Raw genomic sequence first — 6000 nt, forward strand, 5'->3', positions numbered from 1 at the left:
GAGGTAAGAAAGCAAACAATTACTGGATGCTTTGTAAGGATTCATTACGTTGACTAATAGATTCTCAAAATTTATTATGCTCATTAATATTTTTAATTTATAAAAAAGGTTTGGGATTATATTTCAAGCTTAGATTTATTATGCTGATTAATGTTTCAAGATTAATATATTTGAAATTTGCTTTATATGGTTGACCAGTTTTATTGGTTTTATATGTTTGATAAATTTTATTTTAATTAGTTATATGGAAAATTGTTTACACTTTTTGTATTTTAAGGTTTTCCAAGATAAAGTATGAATGATATTTTGTTTCAATTTTTTTTTTACATATTTTGATGTGAATTTCAATATTTATATTTAATTTATTTATATTTTTAATAAAAATGTAAAAACAATATTGTATGGTTATAAGGAATACGCCTTGCTATTTTGAACTATTATTAAAAAAAAAAAAAAATTAATTAATTAATAAAAATGTATATTATTATCAAGCAACAAATAAAATTTGTGTGTGAGAATAAAATATCAATCTACTCATATTCATTTATGGGGATTTTTGAACTCTAGGCTATTTAACCTTATATGGTGCCACAAACATTTTTTTAGCCTTGAATACTTTACTACGAGGTACCGACTACTACAAACATTGTTCTACCTCATATCATCATTCTTACTGTATTGAAATTCCTTGCTTTATATTTCAATAGCTATTTCATTAAACGTAGAAATTATGAATGCAACTACTAAATTAAATTCTCTTTAATGTGAAAACATAAACATGAAATCCTATAAATATGAAGTTCAATTAGAATGGATTCCAAAGTAAAAGAAGTAAAAGCTGCAATAATTTAGCAGGAATTTTACAAAAATATTTTGAAAGATCACAAAGGGAGAAGAGATGTATTTGTAAAGGATATTTAACAATGTTAAAGTTTTTGGTATCATGGGTATGCATGTGGGAGGAATGAAGGAATGGAGGCAAGTCCCGAATTGAATCCTCAACACCATTTCTTTGCAAATTTTATAATACGCTTTTAATTAATTTTTTTTAGCAAAGTGAGGAAATGCCCAAAAATTTACTTAGAAGTTGGATTGAACCATTGTGATGGTTGACCTTCCAATGTAGCCCCTTAAAAATGAAGGTTGTGATGAAGAAGTGGGGCATTTAACAAAGAGGAGAAAATGAAGAAAGAAAATAACAGAGATGAGAGCTCAAGGAAGCAGTATGCTTGATGATCATAATAGAATAAGACATTGACTTGGTCCCATAATGAGACAGGATTTTTGTTAAGCCATAGTCATCTGCAAATTTCCTACCAGTGAGTAATATTACACCCAATCTGTGTACAACCCACCCTTTTCTAATCAATTCCTACATAATAAAATCTCCATAAAATCTGGTTTTTCCATTTGGGCTTTACATGGATAAAAATGCTCTATGTTTATGGTGCATTGAAAATCTATGTGGTCAACGAATTACTAAGACTAAGTGTTATGTTCCTATAATTTAAAACATATGTCATCACCTATTTTTATTCAATGGAATAGATGGAAGAAACCCATAGCTCAATCCTCCAATTGCTTGATTGGTGGCATGGAGAGAATAATTAAGTGTTGTGTTACTAGGTCACTAGAAACATTAGTAAAGAAGCACTATTGGTACTAGATGTTATTCCATGTTAATAATCAACAAGTCGTTCTAGGTTGTGTGAACCTTATGAACTAATCCCCATAATTCAGTCACTAAAAGTGTTTGACTTTTGAGTTGCTAAACACCTACAAGACTTTCCCTCATTCCTTCATTCAATGGATTCAAAGTTGAATTAATAATGCACTAACTCTTGTCCTTTCTTATGAGTTGTGCGTTAATTCTTGGTTTAAATGTTGTATAAATGCATTACAAAATAAATTTCTACTTCCATACTATATATATTTCCCTAGTTAAGAATTTCCTTATTCTATCCATTCAAGGCATGGACATTACCTACAACCATTGTGTTGGACAATCGAATTTACCAACAACAAAGTGATTTTAAATTAGTGATTATGTGTTATTTCATGATCGTGATGAGTTCAATTATAATAAGAAGAGTATAACATCTTACATTTTGTTGGGATGTATAGTGATTGAAAAAAATATATTGTCAATAGAAAAGATGGAATTTAAAATTTTTAATGTTAATTAAATGAATTTAATAAATAAATATTTTTAATTTTTAATTAGTTTTATTTAGATATAGCAATGTATAATTGTAACATCCCTTGGTTGATCTTTCATGTAAATAAAAATAAGACCAAGGTCATGGGATACGTATTCCAAGCTGAATAGTGATTAAAACATCATAATGGGCATCACTTGCAACTTATTAATGGCTATGAAAATTGGCAAAGGCATTGGCAAAGACAAAGAGACAATAAATGGCATTTAATTATGAAAATAAAGGAAAATAGGAGAAAAAAAGATGAAGAGACAAAGATTTGCATGCAAGGGAAATTAAAGGAAAATGAAGAAAAAGGAGATATCAATGATAAAAAGGTGTCAAAGAATCAACTCATGGCTTTTGCACAACTTTTGTCAGTTTAGCATTTGGCTCTCTTACACTCTTGCACAATTAGAGCATTATTGGAGCATGCTTGGAGCACTCTAGCATTCACTTGAAAATGGAGAAGCAAGAAAGGGAAAGCAAGGAAGTGCAAGGAGACAGTTGGATCAACAACTACAACAGGCTTACTTTGCAGGTAACAGGTTGCATGTGTGATCTCCTTGTTGATTTTTGGATGCATGGTATATGCATGTGCTTCCTCAGTTATGTGTTGTCATTGGCATGGAGATTTTCCTAGATTGAAAGTGGTTTCAGCCTTGCCTTGTCATTTCCTGGATAGCTATGGTGTTGTGGGTTTTCCACTTGTTTTTCTGATTGGTTCTTAGGTTCCCTATGGTTGTGGATTGGAACAAACACTTTGGAGCCCTAGAACAACTTGGGCTGAGTTACTAGTTCCTGGAGCCTGCAGGTTAGGACAAATTCTCTAGAGCCTTGGGGTTTGAGTTACTAGTCATTGGAGTCACAAGTTGGAACAAACACTCTGGAGCCCTCATTTAGCTATGGGTTGAGTTACTAGTTCTTGGAACCTTGGACAGCTTGGGTAGAGACCGATGTGGTTGATGTTAGTGATTTTTGGATCGTATAGGTGAGATCACTATGGTTGAGGGTTGAGGTGGTTTGGCTTCTAGAAGCCCTGGTTGATTTTGGTTTGATTTATCCCTTATGCTCCCACATTCATGCTTGGAATGTGGCACAGGGGTGATTGGATGAAAGAGAGATTTGGTTCAACTAAATCTATGGTCTGGTGGTACGTGGAAGTCCCTGACTTGGTTGACATTTTTATACATTAGTATGAGATATTTTCCTATTGTGATCTATGAGCACTATAGTGATTATGTTGGTGATTTTATGGTTGATTTTCCATGGTTTCCATTTTGTTTATATGTTGGTTATATGATATATTCTATCTATGGCTCTTGACACGTTTTGATAAGTTGCTAGATGGTTGATGAATGCATGGAATAACAAGTGTTATTACAACTATCTTGAGAGGGTATTAGACCTTCTTGGTGATTCTCGATGAAGTGCAAACTCTTATGATCAGATATGCATTCATGACATGTAGCTTCTATGTTTACTATATGTTTGATGAAATGTATATCATGGATTAGGCATGTCTGGGTCAAGTTATTGCTTGAGCTTTGATTGGTTGGCCTTGTCATCATCTTGTTTTTGTTTTTGGAATGTTACAAGTAGTTTTGTGTAGTGGTCTAGAGGCTAGCCTAAATAAGTGGATAAGATCTTAGAACCATTGACAAAAAACTAGAGTTTTTGGGTCATAACTACATGGAAGCAGGTCTATGCGTGCGGTTGGGACCTCATAAATGCACTGATGTTGTGTTGTGCGTGTTGTTGGGGAGTTACCCTTGTGAAAATAACTCTATCTCAGGGATTGATCACCTGGGGTGGTTTCCAGGCTCTTGGGTGGTTTGTAGTCCATGAGGAATGTCTGTAAGTTGTCAGTGTGTCAGCCCCACTTCCATAATTGGAAATTGGAGGTCAGGTCATATCATAGTGACATTATTGTCATGTTTACCTTGGCAAGCTGGTAAAAGTGGGTAGATGTGGGAGGAGGCATTACAAATTGGTATCAAAGCGAGGTTGTAGCACTAGACCTCAGAGTAAAAGTAGATAATCATAAAGGTTTGTGTTGGGCATGCAAGTATGATGGTGAATGGTTTTTATATGCATCGAAGTTATATGCATGCCTTTCATTCTATTATTGTTGTGGATACATGCATGATAGATGTTATTTGATTAGTGCAGTCATATGCAAGTGCATCTGCTAGTCATGCATGATAGTTAACTTGTTGTTATATGCATTGTAGTCATATGTATGATGATTATTGTCATTGCGGTTAAGTTCTTGATATTATTATGTATCATGCTAATTTGGATTGGCCTGCGCAGATGGTTATGGTTATTATATTCATGTATGCATCAGTATACTTGTGATAATGTGTTGTACTAATAGGGATTGAGTTATGCAGATGTGATAGCCTCCACTGAGATACACTGAGGTATGATCTTGATTATGTCTTCTATTTGGTTTATCTAACATGGTATGATTGCAGGAAATAGAACATCAAATATTAGTGGACAACAGTTCAAATGACTCCCCTTATAGGCTTGATATGAAATTAGTGGAATGGGAAAGGTCAATTGATCAGCAAGGAGAAGAGTACTCTCCTGATATAGTAGATACACTGAGAAGTTTGAAGGAAAAAATCAGAAGTTGTAAGGCAGATAATAACAAGTTGGTTGAGGCATAGGAAAGACTTGCCAAAGCTCAGGAAAAGCAAGCAGAAGTTAATGTAGTCATCCTTTAGAGCCTTTCAAATTTGCAAAAGTAGGGACAGTTGAGGATTAGTCATGGAAATGAAGAAAAGACAAATGGTGATCCAGGTGGATGTTGGTGGTCACCCACCTATTCCACTGGGCCCCCCACCACTGTCTCTTTCAGTTTTTCAGTTTTGTTAATTGTAGCACAATTTACTATTTTTGGCAGTTTTTCGGGTCTTGAACTTTTGGAGCCGTTTTGAGGCCATAAACGACATTTTTTTGGCCCTAAATGAGGTATTGTGCATGTCAAATGGAGATTGTATGCCAAAGTTACAACCCCGGGAAGTTGATGTACCAATTTACTAAAACGGGGCCCATAGTTTTGGCGCTTCATCTCCTAGGGTTAGGTTTTTGGATGTTTAGGGTTTTCCATTGCTTCTCAATAATAAATAGGTCTTCGAGCCCCATTGTAACACAATTTAGAGGCATGTAGTACCACATCTCTTCTCAGAGATAAGATAACATCGGTCGAGCTAGTCTTATTTCCATTATGTTTGTAAGCATATTTCAATATTTGATATTAATGAAATGAAGTGTTATTTCTACTGCATCTCTATATTTATGGTTATATATGTAATTTGTTGCATTCCTTTTTAAGTTTGGATCAGTGGTATCTGGGGGTTTTCTCTTTATTTATTTTTTTCTTTGCATGTCCCCAATGAGGTCGGGATATAAGGAGTTAGGGCTTGAAGTGGTCAAACCTTTACGAGACCAGCCTCGCAAATCCCGACAGCCTCCCATGGCGGAAGAGAAGAAAGATGAAGGGGCAGGAGATCCTTTCAAAATCTTGCTCAAAGAAGCCCTCGAATGACAGAGGAATGCGATGATGGACAACTTTTCCCAGATCCTTTAGTGACTACCCAAAGGCGACGCATATCCTTCCAGCAGCTACTCTGGAAGTGCCACACCCTTCAAGGTACAACTTAACTTTGACATCCCCATATTTGAAGGTCAAATAGATGTGAACGCCGTAGAAAAAAGGTTAAATATGCTAGAAGGATATTTTTTTGTTCATGATTTTTCCATCTAGGAAAATATTATTTTAGCACTTCTC

The sequence above is a fragment of the Pinus tabuliformis genome, chromosome 7 (assembly GCF_031772625.1).
Source record: "Pinus tabuliformis cultivar Carrire ecotype Pingquan chromosome 7, CPIR1, whole genome shotgun sequence".
Taxonomy (NCBI): Eukaryota; Viridiplantae; Streptophyta; class Pinopsida; order Pinales; family Pinaceae; genus Pinus; species Pinus tabuliformis.